The sequence below is a fragment of the Chelonoidis abingdonii genome, chromosome 3 (assembly GCF_003597395.2).
Source record: "Chelonoidis abingdonii isolate Lonesome George chromosome 3, CheloAbing_2.0, whole genome shotgun sequence".
In the NCBI taxonomy this organism is placed as follows: domain Eukaryota; kingdom Metazoa; phylum Chordata; order Testudines; family Testudinidae; genus Chelonoidis; species Chelonoidis abingdonii.
This window is the reverse complement of record NC_133771.1, coordinates 97,666,897-97,689,377: the sequence shown is the minus strand read 5'-3', so window position 1 is coordinate 97,689,377 and position 22,481 is coordinate 97,666,897. Positions and strand designations below refer to the sequence as shown.

Genomic DNA, 22,481 nt, shown 5'->3' with positions numbered 1-22,481 from the left:
ATGAAAGGGAGGGGTTGCTACAGGAAGTATAAGGAAAAACACATGATTTTTAACAGATGCATATACTTTTAATGAAATAATAAATGATTTTTTACGAGACTGAATTTATTTCTTCCCAACCTGGTAATCAACAGGCGAGGTGGTGTTGCTTACACTGCATAGAGTCCATCAGGCGGTATCAGTGGAAAGGCAACACAGAGGAACGTACCCTGGCCGTGCTGAAAATCGTTTTCAGAGCTTCTCTGATGCGCGAACGCCTCGCAGTGTGCTTTCTAATCGCCTGTCCTCTGGCGCTGACTCAGCGCCAGGTTGATTTGCTCAGCTCCCTCCCATATCCCCGATAAAGTCTCCAACTAGTCTCACAGTTGGGCACACAGCAAGCGTACATAGCAAGCGGACATTGTTTTGTGGGTCTAGGAGTAAGTAATATCGCCAGCGCCTTTAACGGCAAATGCACATTTCCTCCACCTCGGCCTTGCTCAGCCTAGTTAAACCTCTGCCACTGGTCAGCTTGCCGTTATGTTCATGAGCCATGGCATCGCGGGTAGGTGGTCGCCCGTCAGAACTACAGGCATTTCCGACATCCCCAACGTGTTATTTTTGTCTGGAATGAATTCCCTGTGCGCACATTTAAAGACTATCTCCTGACGACGCGGTCATGAACCCTTCTGGCCATCCAGCTGTGATGGTGAAACTCTTTATAACCAGTGCTGTGCAGACCATTGAAGTACCCCTTTCGGTTAGTACTGGGCCTGGCATCTGTGGCCAAGCATAGGTTATGAGGTTTCCATCTTGGCGCCACCACAGTTCGGAAACCCATTGCGCAAGCCATCCACTATCCTGACGTTTCCCGGAGTCACAACCTTCGTCGCACCAGCTTTAACATTGCTTTTGTAACTGCTCCGGCAGCCCCACCAGTGATGGCCCATCCATTGTTCGACTGACCGTAGCTGTCTGGCGTTGCAGTTCCGAGGCTTTGCACTCGCTTCTCACTGTGAGGCTGCTCTATCTGTGTATTTATGCGTTCGGCAGGGAAGCATTGTCACACAGTTCTTAAGAAGTGTCTTACAACTGCGAAAGTTTCGCAGACCACTGCGATCGTTTCCACACCATTAAACAATGCGTCCCCTGTCTGTGCTTGTTTCGTGCCCAATTTGGCGTTCATAGGTAGAAGATGCCCGTTATTCGCGAGTAGCTCCAAACGTGGGCCGCGGTGTATGGAGATTCTGCTCGCATCTGTCATCGTTGTCTCGCGTCAGCAATGCTGCCTCTCTCCTCCTGCGCCTTGCAGTTCATTGTTTCGTCTTAGCAGCCGAGAGTACGCGAGTGTTACACGTAGGATACACTTCTGTGATCTCAGCGTCATGATTGTGTTGCTATGCTTTGCTCATGCATCCGAAAAGCGCCAAGGGTGTGTCTGCTGCTTCACAGAGGAGAGGGTGGGCTGTACCAGCACCACCCGGGCATGTTTTTCTGCCCCCATCAGGCACTGTCTTCAACACGGACGTGGGAACTATGGATGCTGAAGAACAGCTACCACAGTGCACCCTCGGAATCGATCGTAGCTGGACCATGGGACGCAAACAATCATTTCGGGATCCCACTGTGAGCGGTAAACATTTTATATTTATTAGATCTGTTTTGTAATATCGGTTTAAGCTAATTCGAAATAATCGTGCAGTGTAGACGTACCCACATCACTCTATCAGGAAGCAGACAAATCACATATTTCTGAAGGCTTTTTTTCTCCCAGTCTTTTCCCTGAACGCAAGGCTTACTCGCAGATACATGACTGTGGTTATTCTGCTTGGGAGGACTGACTAATCCTCATGAGAGGTCATAGTGCCTGACATTGGTATTGCTGCCAGTTCACACAAGAAACAGAAATTAAAAAACCATCTCCACTTGGTATTCTTAAACATGTCTGTCTTTTCTAAATCTTTATACCTGGTTCTTACGAAAATACACTTTCTGCCCACCGTCAAAGAGAGAGTTATATTCCTTAACACTGTCATCTTTTGGAAGTCCATTTTTAAAGAAGCCTTCCAGTATCAGAGAACTACACTCAAGAACGTCTGGAAAAGGTGATATATAATAACTAAGAGTTAATGGGCCAGAGCCATATTAAGATTAATTCTGTATCTTGATGGACCCTCTAAGCATGGTCAACATCATTTGTCATAATTTATTCATGAAAATCTTTCCATTTGTAAATAACAATAAGACTTTGTGCTCTTATAGCATTTTTTTCCAAAGATCTCTGGCTACAAGAGGGTTTTCATGTGACAGCAGCCTAGGCTCCTATTAAATGATATACTACCTGCAGTGCAAATGAGAGGAAAATGACACCTTCTTAGCTATGCAATTCATGTGTTTTCATAACCTCTTATGTTGTGATACACTCTGATGGCATTACTACCTACTCTTAAGAATTTCTTCTAAACTTAGGACTCCCTCATAATACATGCTAATACTATTGCTGGTGGGAAGAAGGAAACATTTTGAAGACCTTTCCACCACCATTGTATCTCCCACCATACGAGAAGTCTTGTATCAGATATTCCAGTTAGACTGTATCCTGGGAGTTTGTCTCAACTCTTCACTGTTTCTGGACACCAAATTAATTAAGGCTGCCAAAACCCTGTCACCTGAGACCAGTAAAGCGGCTGCAGATGATGGCCTAGACAATCCTAGCCATTGTGACTTCCAGGCTGGGTCCATGCACTTCTCTGTACTTGGAAATGAATATCCTGACCTTAAAAATACTCTGGTCCAAAACACAGCAGCCTGGCTCCTAGGCAACACCAGCTTTAAAGAGCTCATCAACCCACTGCTCTGTTCTGTCCACAGACCTCCCTCCCCACAGAAAACCAACATATTGGGCCTCTTCTTTAAGACCTTTTACAGCAATGGGCCAATGTGTGCTCTCAATAAGGGACCAAGACCTCCCTCGGCAGTGACATTCCACAGGAACAATGACACTGTCAGCTTCAAGAGTGAAACTCACAAGAGCAGGGGAGAGATCGGTCTAAGCAACTGTCCAAAGACTCTGGAATTCCAGAGGAAGGGAGAATGATCACAGACCTCAAGGTCCTTACAAATAAATGTAAAACTTATTTCTTTATTCTAATCTTCCCCCAATAACACTCAGAGCAACACCAAAGAAAAAGAAGAGAAGAGGATGAAGAGAAGCTCACACATTTACATTAAAGAAGAGAGGAAATTACTTTCCAGCTTCTTCCTCTGGAGGAGGGAGAGATTGAGCCAAGGTCCAACAAATGAGCTCTCATTAGTTCATTTTGGGGAAATATTCAACTATGTATAGTGATGGGTATCAAACAGGAACCTAGATAGATAGATACATGGATAGCACCTTTCATCAGAAAGAACAGGAGTACTTGTGGCACCTTAGAGACTAACAAATTTATTTCAACATAAGCTTTCGTGGGCTACAGCTCACTTCTTCGGATGCATAGAATGAACAACAGACCGGAAAGATATTATACATACAGAGAAACACAAAAAGGCGAAGTTACCATACTAACTAAAGGCCAATCAATTGAGAATGAGCTATAACCGACCAGTAGGTAGAAAAAACCCGTTAAAGTGATAATCGAATGACCGCCATGGAAGATGTGACGGAACTTAACATGGGGAAATAGATTCAAGATTTGTGTAATAACCCAGCCTTCCAGTCTCTGTTGTTTAAACCTAAGTTAATTGTATCTAATCTTGCATATATTCAAGTTCAGCAGCTCTCTTTGACATGTCTTTTTGTGACAGTTTTTGTTGCAATTGCACCTTCAGTCTGTCCACTGAGTGGTTATAAGGTTGAAGGTTCTTCCAACTTCATTTTTGAGTCTATGATTCCTGATTGTCAGATTTGTTGTCCATTTATTCTTTTCTACGATGTCGGTTTGCCCAGATACATGGCAGAGGGGCATTGCTGGACATGATGGCATATCACGCTGGTAGATGTGAGGCGTGAATGAGCCCCTGATGGCGTGGCTGATGTGATTAGGTCCTATGATGGTGTCACTTGAATAGATATGTGGATAGAGCTAGCATCAGGCTTTGTTGCAAGGATAGTTGCGGTTAGAGTTTATGTTGTATGGTGTGCGGTTGCTGGTGAGTATTTGCTTCAGGTTGGGAGTGTCTGTAAGCGAGGACTGTCTGTCTCCCAAGATCTGTGAGAGTGACGGTCATCTTCGCAGGATATTGTGTAGATCTTGATTATGCGCTGGAGAGTTTAGTTGGGGACGAAGGTGATGGTGGTGGCGTTCTGTTATTTTCTTTATGGTCCTGTCCTTAGTAGTGTGCTTCTGGGGACTCTTCTGCTCTTCAATCTGTTTTTAACTTCAGCAGGTGTGGTATTGTAGTTTTAAGAATGCTTGATAGAGATCCTGTAGGTGTTTCTTCTCTGTCTGAGGGATTGGACAAATGCAGTTGTATCTTAGAGCCTGCCTGTAGACAATGGCATCGTGTGGTGTCCTGGATGGAAGCTGGAGGCATGTAGGTAAGTATAGTGGTCAGTAGGTTTGTGGTATAGGGTGGTGTTTATGTGACCATCGCTTATTAGCACAGTAGTGTCTAGGAAATGGACTGCTTGTGTGGACTGGTCTAGGCTGAGGTTGATGGTGGGATGGAAACTGTTAAAATCATGGTGGAATTCCTCGAGGGCTTCTTTTTCATGGGTTCAGATGATGAAGATGTCATCAATGTAGCACAAGTAGAGTAGGAGTGTTAGGGGACGAGAGCTAAGGAAGCGTTGTCCTAAGTCAGCCATAAAGATGTTGGCTTACTGTGGGGCCATGCGGGTACCCATAGCAGTGCCGCTGACTTGAAGGTATATATTGTCCCCAAATGTGAAATAGTTGTAGGTGAGGACAAAGTCACAAAGTTCAATGTATAAATATCTTCTGTCTGTGTGTTCCATTCTATGCATCCGAAGAAGCGAGCTGTAGCCCACGAAAGCTTATGTTGAAATAAATTTGTTAGTCTCTAAGGTGCCACAAGTACTCCTGTTCTTTTTGCAGATACAGACTAATGTGGCTGCTACTCTGAAGCCTTTTATCAGAGGATCTCAGTGCGATTTTCAAACATGAATAAAACTCACAACACACTGGGAAGGAGAGCATTGTAACTATTTTACAGATGGATAAAGGGAAGCACAGACGAATGTAAGCGACTGGCACAATGTCACACATGGAGTCAATAACCAAATCCAGATGTTTTGAGTTTCACTTCCCTATGCTAACCACTGAACAACACCCTTCCCAATAACTAACACGCAAAAGTGACTCAAACCACAGAAAAGTTAAAGCAGAAAGGAAAATAAAATCCTCAACTTGGAAATACCCCCATCCATTTAGTTTCTTAATGAATGACGACAGTGAAAGCAAGGACATAGCGAAGTGGTTTTCCCCACATCCTGAGCGCTGACCACATGGGCCTCTGTACTCTACTTCATGACTCAGGAAGAGAATGCACAAGTGCCATTCCACACAGGGAGACTGAATTACATCCCTGCATCATCCTTTTCAATCCATTTACAATGAAGCAGCATGTACGAGTTTTTCCACAACTCTTGACATATTCTTGGTCTCATGTGGTTAGACTAGTTACTTATGAGCTTGGGGATAACACTTAACCTTTGTTATTTGTACTCAAAAAGTTTTTCATTCCTTTTGGCTCCCTCTGTTCTCTGAAGCTTGACATGTTTGTGTTCTTCTTGGGTCTTACGTTCTGGACCTGACGCTTGTTATGGCATTGGTGCACTGTAGAATTTCCAGCTATACAGCTTCTTTTGGATCTGCTCCAAGCTGATGGAACACATTTCCATATGATTCCCTTAGTATTTTTAAAGTCATACTTAAAACATGGTATTGCTGGTGTTGAACTCCATATGTTTTATAGAAATATGCTTATGAGTATGAATATGATGTAACTGGAATATGCTTTATCCAAAAGGCCTCTTGTAAGGTATCATAACAAAGGTTATAAATTATCCTTACAATTTGTATGCATGTATCATTCTTGTATCTGAAGCTAGAAATATAAAGTATAACTCTGAGGTCTTATTGTAATTATGCAAACTGTGGGCCATTAATGGTGGTTCAGAATCTTGATGGCTCCCATTAACTAGGACAATTGGTAGTAAATGGTTTATTTACTGGCACACCTTCCTGTGTATGTGGGGGCCAACCCAGGAAGAATGGAGTCTAGGGGTCTTACAGTGACATGTGGCCATGTTACATGCTACTGGAATCTATCTTAATCCTTGTACTTTTCCATTGATGAGGTGGGGGTGGGGACAAGCACAGACAAAAGATTCCTGCCTTGTGCCAAAGCTATAAAAGGGGGTGGAGCAGGACAAAAGGGGCGGCCAGTCATGAGAAATAAACAAATGCTTACCACCTGAAATGTCTACTGGATTTATCAAAAACTGTACCATGGAAAGGATTGGGCCCAGTCTAGGAAGAAGTCTAGTCTGTGAAAGAAGCTTATTGGAACATCTTTGAGGGTGGGATATTACCTGTGATCAGTTTCTTAATGTATTAGGCTTAGATTTGTGCGTTTTGTTTTATTTTACTTTTGACTTACTTTGATCTGTCTGTTATTACTTGAAACCACTTAAATCCTACTTTTCATACTTAATAAAATCACTTTTGTTATTGATAAACCCAGAGTAATGATTCATACCTGGGAGAGCAAATAGCTGTGGGTATCTCTCTATCAGTGATATAAAGGGTGAACAATTTACAAATTCACCCTGTATAAGCTTTATACAGAATAAAATGGATTTATATGGGGTTTGAATCCCACTGGGAGCTGGGCGTCTGGGTGCTGGAAACAGGTAACCTACCCAGCTGTTTTAAATTAAAGTCTGAAGCTTTGGGGGTGTGGTCCAGACCCTGGGTCTGTGTTGCACCAGGCTAGCATGTCTGCCTCAACAAGGTAGGATTCTGGCAGTGGAAAACAAGCTCAAAGGTAATTTCAGAACATCGGGTGACAGTCCCAAGGGGATCTCTGTGACTGAACCTATCACAGTTGGTAGTTGTCCAATCCCCTCAGCTGGATTACAGCAATGCAAAATACCTGAGGACTTCAGTGCTTAGGAAACTCCAGCTAGTACAGAACTCTGCAGCATATCTCAGCAACACTTGCTACTGTGAACACATCAGGCCTGTCTTCTGCTCTCTACACTGGCTTCTCATAGAATTCTGAATCAAGTTCAAGCTCTTAGTCCTTATGTTTAAGGAGCTGCTGGGCCCAGGGTATCTAAAAGAATAACTAAAGCTCTGGGGATGAAGACTGTGGTCAAAAACTTTCACACTTCTGGCACAATGGACCTCTCTAACATAAGGGTAAAGCTTGTCTGTGCATAAGACAGCTTCTTGCAGGCCGGTCCAAGACTGTGGAACAAACTCCCCTGGGAAGTAAGGACCATCACAAACCTCACCACATTCTGCTCTAAGTGCAAGGCACATTCCTCTGACCTGGCCGTCTCTAACAGAAAGACGTGTGTGTGTGTGTGTGTGTGTGTGTGTGTGTGTGTGTGTGTGTGTGTGTGTGTGTGTGTGTGTGTGTGTGTGTGTAAGTGTAAAAAAACAAAACACTCCGCTGCACACACCACTCCCACCTGGGGAGAGGATGATAGAACAAATGCATGACAGATGTGGGGTCATGTTGCTTAATGCACTACTGTAAGGCGCACAGCTACTACAGTGATAAGCATGGTATAAAAAATCCATATAGATAGAATAGGTTCAGTGTGGGTTGTGGGTTTGACATTTGGTTTGTATAGCACTAATACACTTTGAAGTTACTTTATAAAATGAAATAACATTAGTAACTGTCCAACTTTTCCCCTGAAAAAGAAAAAATGGGGGTAGGCATGATGCTGAAAACTATTTCACAAATGATTGTAAGTAAGTAAAATTTAGGCTAAATACAGTGACATTTGCTGAAAACAGTCAATACTAGCCAAGAAAGCCATCACATTCCAAATGACTTTGGAAGAGTACAAGCTGTGACACATAAGAGCCTTAGTCACATCCACAAGTGAGGTAATGCAGCTAGAGAGAAAAACAAAAAACAGATAAAGCCTATTGTATTTGCACATAGCTGAAAGAAATCAATCATGTCCAGACCCTGCTTTAGAATAAGAAATTAAGCCCAGTGGCAAACCAAGCCAAATGCTGTCTCCAGTGCTGTGGCCATCCAATTTTACGGTGTTTCTGTTCCTTATTGAATAAGTGGCATAAATATATAATGTGCTACCTATGCATGTATCATGGATTTATAGGGGCTGTGTAATGCTCCCAGACTTTCAACCACCTCCCAGAAGTAACCCCATTAGCATGCCAGAACCCAAGGGTCCACCCAAAATACAAGGGTGAGTTCCCAAGCTATCTACATCCAAGATTGTAACTTTGGGCCCCAGCACCCTTCTTTCTCACTCTGTCGCTCTCACCAGGGACTCCCACTGAGATCAGACTGCTGAGAAAGGTTTTAGCCTCTGAGGGAGCATTGCAACCCAGCAAGCATCTGCAGCGACACCAGGCAGCCTTTTCCAAACAAGATAGCATTATTAGCCAACAGGAGCACAGCATACAAAAATTCTTAGATTAGTATGGAAAAGCCAAGCTCATCTGAGAGTCCAGTATTAGTAGAAGAAATGGCCACATCTTGGCTCCCTGTCTCTGTGTCTCTCTGTCTGTGAGTGCAGTTCTTAACAGCCACCAGAAACCTCATTCCTTTGTTCTCCTGGCTCCAGCTACGCTATGTTCACATGTTCAGCCTGCTTTGGCTTCCCAGTTAGAAACCATTTATGTCCCAGTCCTTGGTTCTTTCATTGTCTCCTCTGCTCCCTTTTTCATATACATTGATTCCAGCCAGTTCTTGTTGAAGTATCTGGTATCAACCCAGATAAAATATATGATACCTTTCCATGCCTCATTCCCCTCTCCCCTAGGAGAAGTCAATCCTTTTATACTAAGTGTATAGCAATACAAAGGTGTGGGTAAACTAAGGCACACATATGGCTCTTAAACATATTCCCAAAAATTCCTACATTCATCACAGCACAGAATACACTTCTTGAGTGTATCCCAAAGGCCCCATATCCTTAGTCCATTCATGATCCACCTCTGCCCTGATTCCTACTGGAAAACTTGCTGACTGGCAATGACAAGCTTGAGGAGAAGTTTGAGAATCATTTACATGTCCTATTTAATAGGCCAGATTTATCAGAATACTCCGGATGCTACAACCAATCAGCTAAACTAGGCATGTGGCTGTTTTGCATTCCCAGAGCAGGACAAAGCAGCCAGAGAGTACCACTGCATTTGGCTTTATATGCATTGCATTTATTTAGCTCTGATAGTATACTTGTGTGTGCATGTACATATATAGTGTGCTTCAGTCTGTTTATTTGTCTATTGTTGCTTTATAAACTCCTTTGGGCAGGGATTGAGCCTTCTTTTCTGTCTGGAAAGTGCCTAACTAAGATCTTGTGGGTGCTGCCAGAAAATCAGTACACAGAAACATAATTCAGCAATTAGTGATACCATACTTAGATTTCTTATTATATGCAGCAAATGCTGCCATTCTCAAATTAGCTTACACCATTGCTGGAGAAAAAACCCTACCAAACAAGATGCTCCACTGCATGCAGTTTTCTCCCTCAGTGTTAGTCATATCTCTTAGGCCCCAGATCCACAAATGGACTTGGGTGCTGCAACAATGAATGTCACTGAATGCCTGACTTTTAGGTACCTAAAAAAATAACAGAAACAACACTGAGATCTACAGAGTCTGAGCTAGGCAACTAGACTTCTTATACAATTAAAAGGGAAGAACTAGCACCTTAGACTGTGCTCCACAAATCCAATACACTAGATGGGGAGCCACCTAAGCTAGTCAATGGGAGATGCCGATCAGAGGGGTGTATGCGAAGACCCACCCCATCATGGAGATAGGCACCAAAGTCTGGGCTGCAGAGGGGTGCTTATCTCTGCTTGCAATCCACAAACTGGGGGAAAATATGCACTTGCCCAAGTCACGTGAATCACATCCTAAGTAGCACCAAAACAGCTATTTCAATGCTTGATCATCATGCTTACAACAACATGTCGGTAACTGGCCCAGCATGCCCACATACAGACATGTAAGCCTGAGGACTCTGTATTGGAATCACAGGTAGAGTCAATAATTTCAAGAAATAATGTGATCCCACCATTTTATTAACTGTTCTTCTTATTTAAACCTCAGTTGTCATTTGCTATAGTTTTCAGAGGGATAGAAATTATTTCATAAGCATGGCACATGCTGCACATACCACAGTTTAATCCTGCCTGCAGAGTCATCACATGCCTGGCTGGCCACCATAAACAAACGACTAACATCCCCATCACAAAATCAGACAGCTCCTTCTGCTCGTTGATGGATGAGGTCCTGGTCAGATGGAAAACACACTATGAAAGCATGCTGAACCACATGCCTGCTGACAACTGTCCAGAGCTACATGTCTCGGCAAACCGCACAGCTGAAGACCCAGGGATGAACACTGATCCTCCGTCACCTGAGGACGTGCTGCTGCGCCTGATGGTATTTCACTTAAGCTTCTCAAAAAAAAAGGTCACTTTGGAACCAGTGAGCATCAGCTTGCACCAACTGTTCTTAAAAGTGTGGGCTTCAAGAAAAGTATCAGCAGAATGGAAGATGGTGTCATAGAGTCCTGTACAGGATCTTGCTTCAAGTGTGGCAGCTGCAGGCCAATCTGATTGTTATTGCTTCCTGGAAAGGTCTTTGCTCAGATTCTGCTTGGTGGGATGCAGCCACTCCTTAACAGACATCATCATCCACAGCTATCAGGTTTCACTGTTGGGTAGTCAACAATGGATGCTGTCTTTACCTTCCAGTTTCTGGCTGAGCTGCACTGAGAATTTAACTGCCCACTCCACATGGCATATATTGACATCAAAGCAGCTTTTGATTCAGTCAATGGGCCAACATTTTGGCTCTCACTGAAAGGAGCTGGCGTCCCAGATGTTCTGCTAAATCTGGTGGCATGATCTTTACATTGGTACTGGTGCAAAAGTGTTGGTTCCTGGCTTTCACTGCATTTCTGTACAACTTCAGGTGTGCAGCAGGAATGTATTCTTGCCCCGGCACTGTTCTGTTGAGCTATCAACTGGAGATTAAGACTCACTGCTCCACAGGTGAGACTCAAGATTGACCAAGAAGTGTTCATCGACCAAGATTACACTGATGATGCTGCCTTATTCTTGGAGAAGAAAGAAAATTTCAGCCCCACCTTCCAAGGTCTCTATGATACTGCTCATATTACAGGGTTGAACATCTCATAGCAGAAGCCCAAGGTCAAGAATCTAATAATTGGGCCATCAGGTACATCAGTGCAGGCGGGGTTGAGTACCATGCAAGTGTTGATGAGTTCATCTACCTAGGCTGTAAGTAGCGTTCAAATAGTCTCAGCAAATTAGACATTCTTTGATGAATAGGTCTCGCTGCCTCCTGCATAAAGTCCATGTCTCACTTAGGGATGCAAAAACATCTTTTCACTGAGACAAAGTTTGGGATCTGTCAAACATGTGTACTACCTGTATTGCTATATGAGTCAGAAACCTGGACCCTCGTACAGGCAAACTTGGAGCAGCAAGAGGCATTCCATATATGCTATCAGTGCCAAATCCTATGCATAAAGTGATTTGACTTACTGCAAAATGTCATAATTTCACAGAGATCTGGCCTTCCTTCAGCGGCTCATTATATTCAAAAGTGGCATGGCATGCTCTTTGGCTGTATCTCCAAGATGGACAAAGACACCCGGAATATCATTTTCTCAAACTTTCCATTGACACTTGAAGAGGTGAACTTTCTGACCCTACCTGATGCCACTCACAGGGCCACCCCAGAAATTTATGGATTCACAGGATTGAGCCAGAGCTGGTGCAACACCATCAACTGTGATTACATTCGCTGGTGCAATGGTCCCTTAATAGACTATGCATGTTTGATGATGATGATGATGCACATGTTGTCATGTCGTTTTCTACTCCCTTAAAATGAATATAGTTCTTGTGAGAGATGCTGGAGTTATAGCCCTAAAAGTGAAGTCTTCTATTGGTCAACAGAACAGGAAGTAGCAATCCAAGTTTCTGCATTATTGTGCCTCAGATCTGTTCTGTGGAGATAGCCTCCAAGGATTAGAAGATATTTCATTCTCCACAGCTACCCAGTCCTTGCCCCCTCTTCATCTTGAGGCTTCCTGCAAGACTCCCAACTGCGATAGTATGTTTTATGATGTGGATGCTCTCCATTATGAAATGGACTGAGAACATCAACACATTTTATGTTGGCCACCAAATAGTCAGAGGATAATGATTCTTGTTAATTGCCAACCTAAGTAGGTGTGAAAGCCTCCATATTGCTCATTACTGACCCATCAAGCTCTCAGACTAATTTTTATTTTAAAACAAAATAAAAGCATAAACCCTTTGTGGTTTTAATCCCTCAAATTAAGTAGATCAAGCCCAAATTCATGGCCAGATAAAATTTGACAGTAAAACCTATCAGATTTATGATCCTCATCAGCAGGTTTTTGGGATTTTTTATACGTTAGAAGAAGAATTCTCCCTGCACCAATTCAATAAATTACATAAGTAATATAGGAGTGGGTTAATATTTTTTAAAAAATCTAATTATGGGATTGTAATTATATTTTGATCAATGAAGATTTTACTGCAGTATAGTTGGTAACACTGATTATATAGTTAAAGAATTAGAAATATTTAATATATTGTTTTTTCTCATAGATATCTGTTAAAATTATAGAGCCAAATTCAGCTCTTGGATATTCTATTGTAAATCCAAAGTAAATCCACTGAAGTCAATAGACACACTTTGGATTCACATTGGCTCAAATGAGAACAGAATTTTTTGCATAGTGGTGAAGTATTCTCTCATGTAGAAGCTGATCCAAAGCCCACTGAGGTAAATGTCAGAGGGCTTTGGACCAGTTCATCCTTTCTCTTATTCTGGGCCCAATTCTACTTACTGTTTTGACAATTCTCATCCTCAGTCATCTTTACAATCATGTCCTTTCAACACCCCTTTGCCTGAAGAGAGATAGGGAGGAGACAATCTTTTCCCTCAGGTGTAATATTTTGTGTCTTGTTAAGCACATTAGATGGACACAGGTGTAACTGGATCTATTATACTGGAGTGCCAACTCTGCTAGAGGGTAAGCAGTACTTTTAATTCAAAGTTCTCATCTTCTCATTCTGACTCCAGCATAGGGTGAGCATACTGAAACAAAAACCCCTACACCTGCAGACCAAGAATTATTCACCACAGTTATTTGGAGAATAAAATGAACACATTTGAGAAAGGAAAAGAATTTGATTCAGAAAGTCACAAGCTGTTCTCAGATAGTTTGAGGTGTAACTTCTCAAATATACTGTTCATTATCAATTACTCACCCAGTTCTACAGGAGAACATGTAAAGGCCTGGCAAGCTAAACCATTTCAGGTCTTTACAGTCCATGAACATAAGCATATGGATGACTTTATTTTTTAGGGTAGCAATCTGCTTACACCCCCTTGTATAAATTAGTTTTTTAAATCTAAAACACTTCTAGATTTTATTGTTTGGCCAGATTTCATAAGAATCAGCTTTATGGGTAAAGTGCTGGCACTTGTTACATTAATGGTTCACAAACTCAAAGTATCAGTGAGTGTGTCTTTATCAAGTTATGATCGTTTGTTGTGCATCACTAATATCTTCACCCCCATCTGAATCCCTCCTCTGTCTCCCTCTTCTCCATGGCATCAAGTTCAAGCTTCTTGTCCTTACTTTGAATGCCCTACAAAATTCTCTGCATCTCTAATTATCTGTTCTTGTCTCTTACATGCCCCACCCCTTCTGCTCCAACAATGATATAGGCTTCACTGCCCCATTTCTCTGCTTGTCCCATTAATGTCTACAGAAAACCTAAAAAAGACAATTCATTTTGCTGCTTTATGAAGATAGGGCATTGGACAGTGATCCTGACATTTCATTCATGTTGTATAATGCTAAGTCAATGGTTAACAAAACATAGACCACCCATAAAGCTCGTGAAGACCCTTGCGTTTGCATATAGACTGAGCTTAAGGAGGACAATTCTGCTGGATCATTTGGGTGCAGTTGGTTCCGAGCAGGAACTCAGTGAAACATTAACCAACAGGGAGTAATTGTGCTGGTACATCTGACCTGAAGTGTAGGGGGTCTCCTATGAGGAAACCAGTCCTGATATAACATGTCCATTTTGAATGGGATCCCTGTAATAAAGGCAAAATGGGACTAGTGTTGCTGTGCCAATCACTTCAGTACACTGGAGAGCCCCTATGTGAGCTGATGAAGTTTCTTACTGCTGTGACATCAGAGGCACTGACTCGGACCTTAACATTCATGTAGATGACAAGTAACCAGGAACATATAAGGCTGGTTCAGGCCACATTCTTGTTGCAGTCTCCATAGGCTACACTTCAGGAACTTCTGTTTAAATTCTCTTTTGGTTTGTTTTGCTTTTTGATCTGAAATCAGCTTTCCAACTTTTTTTCTTCAGGCCTGCTCTATAAATCACATTTACACTTTGGTTATATTTTAACACATTTTATATATCTCAAACCCAGCTGTTGCTGACTATCAAATGAATCTTAATTTATAAATGTTCCATTTGTTTTCCTGCATACAGCATGTGTACTCTGCCAAATACAATTGCACTCATTACACACCTTCTAAATCATAGTCATTTAATCTCCAGAATCTCCTGCTTCAATTATTTTAATGAAATTAACCATAGAAAAATGGGTTTCATACTAGGGTGACTAAACCATGAAATTTGATTTGAGATTTTATTATTCCAAATAGCCTAATCAGAAATGTGTCTATGTAAAACCTCATAATTTGAATTAAACAGTTTCAGCTATCCTTGACTCACAGATCTTTAAATCATATTTTTGGAGAGTTTTAGTTACAGTTAGGGGAATATGTGCAAACGCTTTCAAACCTTTTGAAACTTTAGAAAGATGTCCCCATGAGTACAACTTTAGGCTCCGATCCTACAATTATGCAGTGCTTAGCTTCACGCATGTGGCATCAATGAGTAAAAGTTTAGCACATATCTAAGTGTTTGCAGGATCAGTGACTTCAATGGAACTGAAGCACATGCTTTGCTGAATTGGAGCCTCAGTGCTGAATCCCATGGGCAGCTTTAATTCCAGCTTTTTCCATTCCACATATGGGACTGGAGCAGATTTTGATGCACCATTATTTTGTGTTGAAGGGATGCACAGATATTGGTCCTTGGGAGACTCCAGTTCTCACATGGAGGCTCACCATTGGATTTGCATCGCCATTGGCAGTTTACAAGGGATATGAATCAACATCATCTTAGTATGACAATCAAGTTCAGGATTTATTTGAGCTGTATCCTTCCCATACTGTTGTATGACTGAGAAACATGGACACTGCGCTGCTCAGACTGTACAAAGCTGGAGGCTTTCCACACAAAATGTCAGGGTGGTATATTGGGCATATAGTGGAATGACTTCATCTGTGATGCAGATGTTTATGTTACTCGGGTCTACAGACTACTGGGGCCATTGTCCGCAGGTGGCGCCTTATGCTTTTCGGACTTGTCATAAGGATGCCACAAGACATTTCAGCGAAAGCCATTCTCTGGGTGGCTTGTAACATCCAGGATAAAATTCCACTAACCGAGGGGTGGAGGTGGCCCAAAGGCAGCGCCCCTATTAGATGGGTTCATCAAGTCTGTTCCAATGTTGGACTCTCAGGCCGTGAAGCCTTTCCAGTTGCAGATATGGACCAAATTGTCTGGCTAAGCGTTGAAGTGAGACAGAGAAAGAGAGAGACACTCTGGGTATCTGCAGGAGGGATTGATGATTCATTTGAAATATGGAATCATTTACAATTAAAGAAATGTCAAGCTAAGCTCAGCGTTTTGGGTGGTCATCTAGGATTAATTTGGATTAATTTAATTATCCTTTCACCATACCATCATTTTAAGAAGGTATGAATCATTTTGATTACTCTCTGCTGCCCACACTCCAGGCCATTATAGATCCTATCCTTACTATCATAGAGCTTCCATTATAGAATACATTGATGAAATAGTCAGTCTTCAATTAAAATCCTTAGTAACAAATATATAGGAAATTATTTTAAAGGCTCCTTATGCTACTTAAAGGAGAGAGAGAAATTATTGTCCAAACAAAAGCCAGCCCTAGCAAACCTTAAATCTAAACAGTATGGCCATCAACTCAGACAAGCAGTAATCCCACTGGCTTGTAGAGGACTACTCCCACACAATCTACACATGTTCAAATTAATGTAGTATGAAATTATTTTAATGCAAATTAGTTCTAATTAATGTAGATGACTTCCAAAGAGCTTTTTCCCTTTTGGTAAATGATCCTTTGGTAAATGTAACCTCGTATCAGAATACCTGAGTAAGTGTTCTAAATGGGGACTGAGAACAAAATATCCAGTGTGCTAAGCAGGGTGCAGAGCCAAGCAGTACAAATAGGGCCATTTGAAAGATGAAAGGGGAGAAAGAAAAAGCACTAGTTGAACTTGATTTGAGTCATTTATAAAAAGCCAGGCTCTTTGTGCTATTTTTAGCTGGAACACAATCAGGTATAGAACTTTTATGTTGGTTTTTTTTCCATTTACATGGACCATTGAGGCTTAAAGGGGAGGAAAAAAAAGAATAGAGCAAAAAAGCAATTGGGTCTTCTCCCATCTCATTGAAAATTAGATTAATCCTGTCTCTGTCATACAGGGTAATGATACTTGGCAGCCAAATGTATTGATCTCTCTGGTTTCTTTTCCTAATTTCTTAAAATTTCTTGATTTTTTACTCATGATTTTCTATTGGATATTCATGTGCTGTTTGCTATATTCTGGGTTACATCAAATGTTTGCTCTGACATACAAGACCAAAGGTGTTCTCCCATACATGGCCCAAGAAGCAAGCAAAGAAGTCCTAGCAAGTGTTTTTACTTAGATTGCCTACAGAGTGTGTTTTCTTTCAATCACTTAATCAGACAAAGGTGCTTTTCCTGGATGATTTACCCTTCAACACCCCAGTCAACTAAGTCTTGAGGGTCAAAGAGTTTCAGTCTATGAACTACCAGAGATTTGTAGAACATAGTTTGGGGGGCTGTAGTGAGGCAGTGTGGCTCCCCTCCGGCCCAAAGGAGGGAGAGCCCAGCTGGAGGCCAAAGTGGGCGGGGCTAAGGAGCTCTGAGCCCGCCCCTCAAAGGGTCAGATGCCGACCTGGAACTATAAAGGCCGGCCCTCAGAGCTCAGTGAGGCCCCAGCAGCAGGAGAGAGCAGACGTCCCACAGGGAGCTTGAGACTGGGAACCGCCTGCGGACCAGGCCGGCTGCCCAGACTGGCCTGAGCTTCCCCACACCTGCTACCTGGAGGAGCCCCTGGAGCTTCCCCGCACCTGCTACCCGAAGGAGCCCCTGGAGCTGTCCTGGCCCAACTATCCAGAGGAATTGCCATACCTACCACCCAGCCCCGGCCACGACGAGCCCATGCTCGTGGACCCTGCAGGGCAGATGATTGCCATGAGGACTGCCAGGCTAGTTTCTCGGACCCACCAGTGCGTAGTGGGCCGGCGTGGCTCCCCTCATCCCCCCAGAGAGGGTCAAGCCCCGGCCGCACTCGTGTACAGGGGCTTACAAGGTTTTCCCAGAAGATACAACATTCAGGATTCTTTTCAGTAAAGCATTTAAGCATGTTAAGGCCATCTCTAAACCTTATTGATTTAATGGGATTTAAGCACATGTTTATGGTTACATGATCAAATGCTTTGCTGAAGTCAGACCTAAAGTTTTTGCCATACAAGATTCCTATCCCTAAAGATATAACCAAAGCGAGTAGCAATGGGAAATTGCATCTCTACTGCAAGACCCATCACCTATAGAGTCCCAGAAGGATCAATTCTCTCTCCATTCCTATTCAGCATCTATATTCAGATGCTAGTTGGACTTATCAGACCACATGGACTTAAGTGCTGGCAATATGCAGACAACACACGGTTCTGCCTATCTTTCATCATGCAAGCCCATCACTACCAAGATAATTCATTGCTTGGATGGAAACAGCTCATGTATGAAGAATAGCTGGTTGAAGCTGCTTCTGAGCGAGACAGAGATTCTGCTGGTGGTTTGAGCTACTTTGCACCATGGCTGCAAACTCTCCAGTTCCTTTGGCTTATGGTACACACCTACAATTGGTCAATTGATTCTGTAGTTTAGGAATGCTCCTGGATTCCTCACTGACCCTGTACTCTCACATAGCAGTACCCATGAATAACACTTTATACCGTTACCAGGTGGCTAGCAAACTCCATCCCATCCTGGTGGACTATGACTTGGCCTCCATTATGCACGCCTTCATTGCCTCTCAGCTGGACTACAGGAATGCATTATATCTGTGCATGGAGTCATCAAGCCTTAGGAAAACTCCACTATGTACAGAATGCTGCAGCACATCTTTTCAGCAATGCTGGCTACTGGGACCAAACCAAGATTTTCTCTGTTCTCTACACTGGCTTCCCATAGAATATCAAGTCAAGTTTAAGGTCTTGGTCCCTATCTTCAAGGTACTCAATGTCCTGGGGCTCAGCATTTCTAAAAGATCAACTAAAATATGGGCTGAAGACCATGGTCAACAACACTGCCTTTCAAGCACAATGAAACTTTTGAGCATGTGCAGGAGACAGCATTCTTGGGGGCTGGTCCAAGCCTGTGGAATGAAATCCTGCCATCCAAAGAAGTAATGACCATCACAGACTTCACAGTTTTCTGCCCCAAGTACAAGGTGCATGTCTTTGTCTGTACTTTCTAATATAAATGCACAGCAGTGAATACACGCACACACACATGCATGCACCAAAACAAAAACTCTGACACACACAATTCTCTCCTTAGAAAGAGGATGAGAGAAAGAATGAAACATAAATGACAGATGTTAGTCATGTAATTTAATACACTACTGAAAAGCGCTCAGATACTGTGGTGACAAAGCCAGTATAGGAATCTATATAGCGTAGACTTAATCAGACTTTTTGTCATATCTGTGGTATAGAGTTAGCAATAAGACTTTATGTTAAATTCTAAGCAGGACCCTTGAAAACCACAATTAGGATTTTATGACTGTCATGAAGTTCAACCAGCTACAGGTACCTGCATTAATGCATGTTAGCTCAGTAACTCCTAAATGATCAAAGTTCTCTGTCCATCTGCTGTGACTATGACCTATTCCAACTTCTCTATAAGCTGTGAACATTTTCTTTTTTTAGCTCTGCCTGCATAATCTTATTACAACCTGACACCAGGCAATGAAATTCATCTGTCTTATTTCTTATGCACAACTCCACACAAATGGATTTTTCCCCATTGCATTATTAAATAAAGATAGGGAGGGAGGATGGAGGAGCGATATCCTCAGAGATACATGCATCACCAGCTAATCTTTCTGTAAATTGATACTTCTGCTTTGACATAAATTGGATCCCAAACAAAGTGAGCTGAGTGAAAGACATATGCTGGAAAAAAGATTTTTTCCCCCTCAGAAACATGTTCCAAAGGGCCCATATCTGCATTCTTCAGGGGAACATTCAGAGGGGTTTTGGTGTGTTATTATAGGACTCACAGATCTGCTCAAATGGCTCAGGAAAGACAATCAGCTTTTGGTATTCAGTTCTGATTTAGGTAAACACTTGTAGTGTTTGCTGAACCTTCATTGAATTAAATATTGATTTAATATTTTATAAGAACTCAAGAGTGATGGCTGATGCTGTTCTTCCAGCTCAGCTGGAAATTGGAGTTGAATACAGCCCTTCTTTTGGTATTTCTGCACTTCCGCTTTCACTCTTCATTAGTTATTGTGTGTGATGGAGGAAGAAGATGTGGTTTGGGTGGATTTTCCCTGAAAGTGACTACCTGTTCTTGAAAACTTTCAGAAGATCATAGAAACCAAGTGCAAACATATTTTCCTCTAATTTTCTTGCTACACTTTGGTGACTCCATTTAAAACAGAGCAATAAAAAGTGTTGACTTCCTTTGTGCCCTGTGTTTTCCTCAATAAAAACCAGATCAGTTCTTAATTCTTACTCGTGTGCATATACAGGGTTTGTCTATATGGTGGAGTAATGAGCACTGGGGATGTGATTTCTAAGGCATGCTGTGTTGCACATTAATAGGTCCTTGTGGACCCCTGCTGATGTGCACCGAATATTCCCTATTGCACTTGGGAACATTTAGTGTGCACCTGCAGGGTCTACATGGACCAATTAATATGCACCATGTGACTGCGTTTTAGAAATCATCATTGCCCCACTGTATGATTATCCTTTCAGTCCTGAGGCAAAACTTGAACTGGGCAGTTATAGGTAGGTATGTCACACCCACCCTTTTTATTGGTGCTGGTAAAATTCCCAGTGACGTCAATAGGGTTAGAATTTCACCTTAGGAATTCAGATGTTATTTTTGCTGATTCAAACCCCAAGTCATTTCCACCTCTCTATATTGTGCGTTAGCTGAACACTGTTTTCCCCAGCCCTATCCCATATATGATAATCTGAGATACAGCTTAGTTAGACTCATTTATATTGCAACAGTGCAGTTGGCTGTTTCAGAGATGTGACTGTGTGTAAGTGTGCTAATTTTAAAGACAACTTTCTTGCTAAGATAAAGACATTAGGATCTGCATTTTGCATTGGGCATTACATACAAGTTTATTAAGGTGTGACTATTAGATAAAAAACAATTGCCAAATCTATTGTACTATTTCCCAACCTCCACCCCCAAAAAGTATTGCGTCAGTAAATGGTATGATAAAAGGACACATTTTAAGAGAATGAAATGATGCAGTTTCCCTGCAGCTTCAGCACTCTGAATCATTAGTTGTTATGGTCTTGAGCCTGCCATTAAAAAGATAAATTGTACTGGTTTTTCTTTATACGCATAATCCAGAAGATTTCAAAGATGTAACAATCCTTGGCTATAGTTTGTGTGATCTGCTTCATTTATTTTTCATATCTAGTTAGAAAGCAGAATGCAGAAAGGCTAGACTCATTAAAAATATCTGAAGAAACTCTTATGAATGAATGGGCTTTTAAATGATATCGTGTAATACAAGACCAGTTTTATTATTGGAAGTAGCACACATTTTGAAGTAATCAAATGAGAGGAAGTATTGGGTTTTCTAACTCTGGGACAATTCTCACTTTGTGTAAATTGGTATAGCTCCATTGCAGTCAATGAAGCTATACTGATTTACACCAGCTCGGGATCTGGCCCATCTGAACAAAGAATTAATAATCAAAGCTTTGAAGCATGTCTTTATTCTGAAATTCTTTCTGCGCATGTGCCCTTTAAATATGACATTTCTTGTTCTGATTTTAGCCAGATTATGGTTATTTTAGTTTTGGAGAATGAAACATAAAGGGATTATTGGCTGATTCTCACTTATCTCATTTAAAGTTCAAATGCATATATATATATAAAGCATCCTTGCAACTCTCTAGGGTTCCCATTAATGCCAGCTAAAGGAAAGATTTCTTGACCTGTGACTGTAGCTTCTAAAACTGTGACTCAACAACATTTTCACCCTTAGCAATTTGGCATTTGGAGTTGTGCCAGACACAGCAACTGGTCTATCAACTTCCTGTTTCTCAATGTGATGTTTTAAATAAAGTTTGCCAATTAAAAATATAGGAACAAATGCTATTCTTTCTTATATTGTAAATCCAGAATAACTATGGACTTAAGTGGAGTCACTCCTCATTACCCTAGTGTAGGGGACCGCGGAAGACTGTGTTACGGCCTAGCTAGGGTATTTCCGCTTTCTTGGTGGCCGGTCACTGTAGGACACGGCACGCCAGTATAATCCACTCCTAGCTGGTAAGAACCGCTTTGTATGGCCTTAAGCCAAGGAGCAGACACAGCCTGTGGAAAGCCCCTGGCCATAGGCCATGGGGCAGACACCGCCTGTGGAAAGCCCCTATTTGTTTATGTATAAGCTGCTTCTGCATTTGGTATATATAGCTGCAGGGCTTCGGTCCCACCTTCAGACTCCATACCAGGCCGAGCTTCAGTGCGCTGGGTTCCCCGCCTCTGTGACAACAACGCCAGGAGTCCCCGTTGTGGGTGTGTCACTTTACCTTCATTAAAGCCAAATAACTCACAGTGTGTGTGGGCCTCATTCTTGCAGAGCACCCTGGGTAGGCCCGTAACCTCCCAAGAACCCTACATCTAGTGAAAATCTAAATAGAATCCAGCTCATCATATAGATTACAGAAAACAACTATTGGCTCCAAAGTTTCAAACAGAATTGTTCCAGGTTGAAAACAGCCTAATCTGGGGCGTCATTA

At 42.1% G+C, this 22,481-nt stretch overlaps 1 protein-coding gene across 3 annotated transcripts in view; it reads right to left on the bottom strand.

Moving 5' to 3' along the window:
* Positions 1–22,481, bottom strand: part of PKIB (cAMP-dependent protein kinase inhibitor beta) — a 155,359-nt gene that overhangs the window by 17,279 nt on the left and 115,599 nt on the right. The window contains exon 1 of one of the 3 annotated variants that reach the window (XM_075063911.1): positions 19,291–19,352. The exons of the other annotated variants lie outside the window; for them this stretch is intronic. The gene's annotated coding sequence lies outside the window, so the exon portion shown is untranslated. Of the gene's footprint in view, positions 1–19,290; positions 19,353–22,481 lie in introns of those variants that run through there. 3 annotated transcript variants of the gene reach the window in all.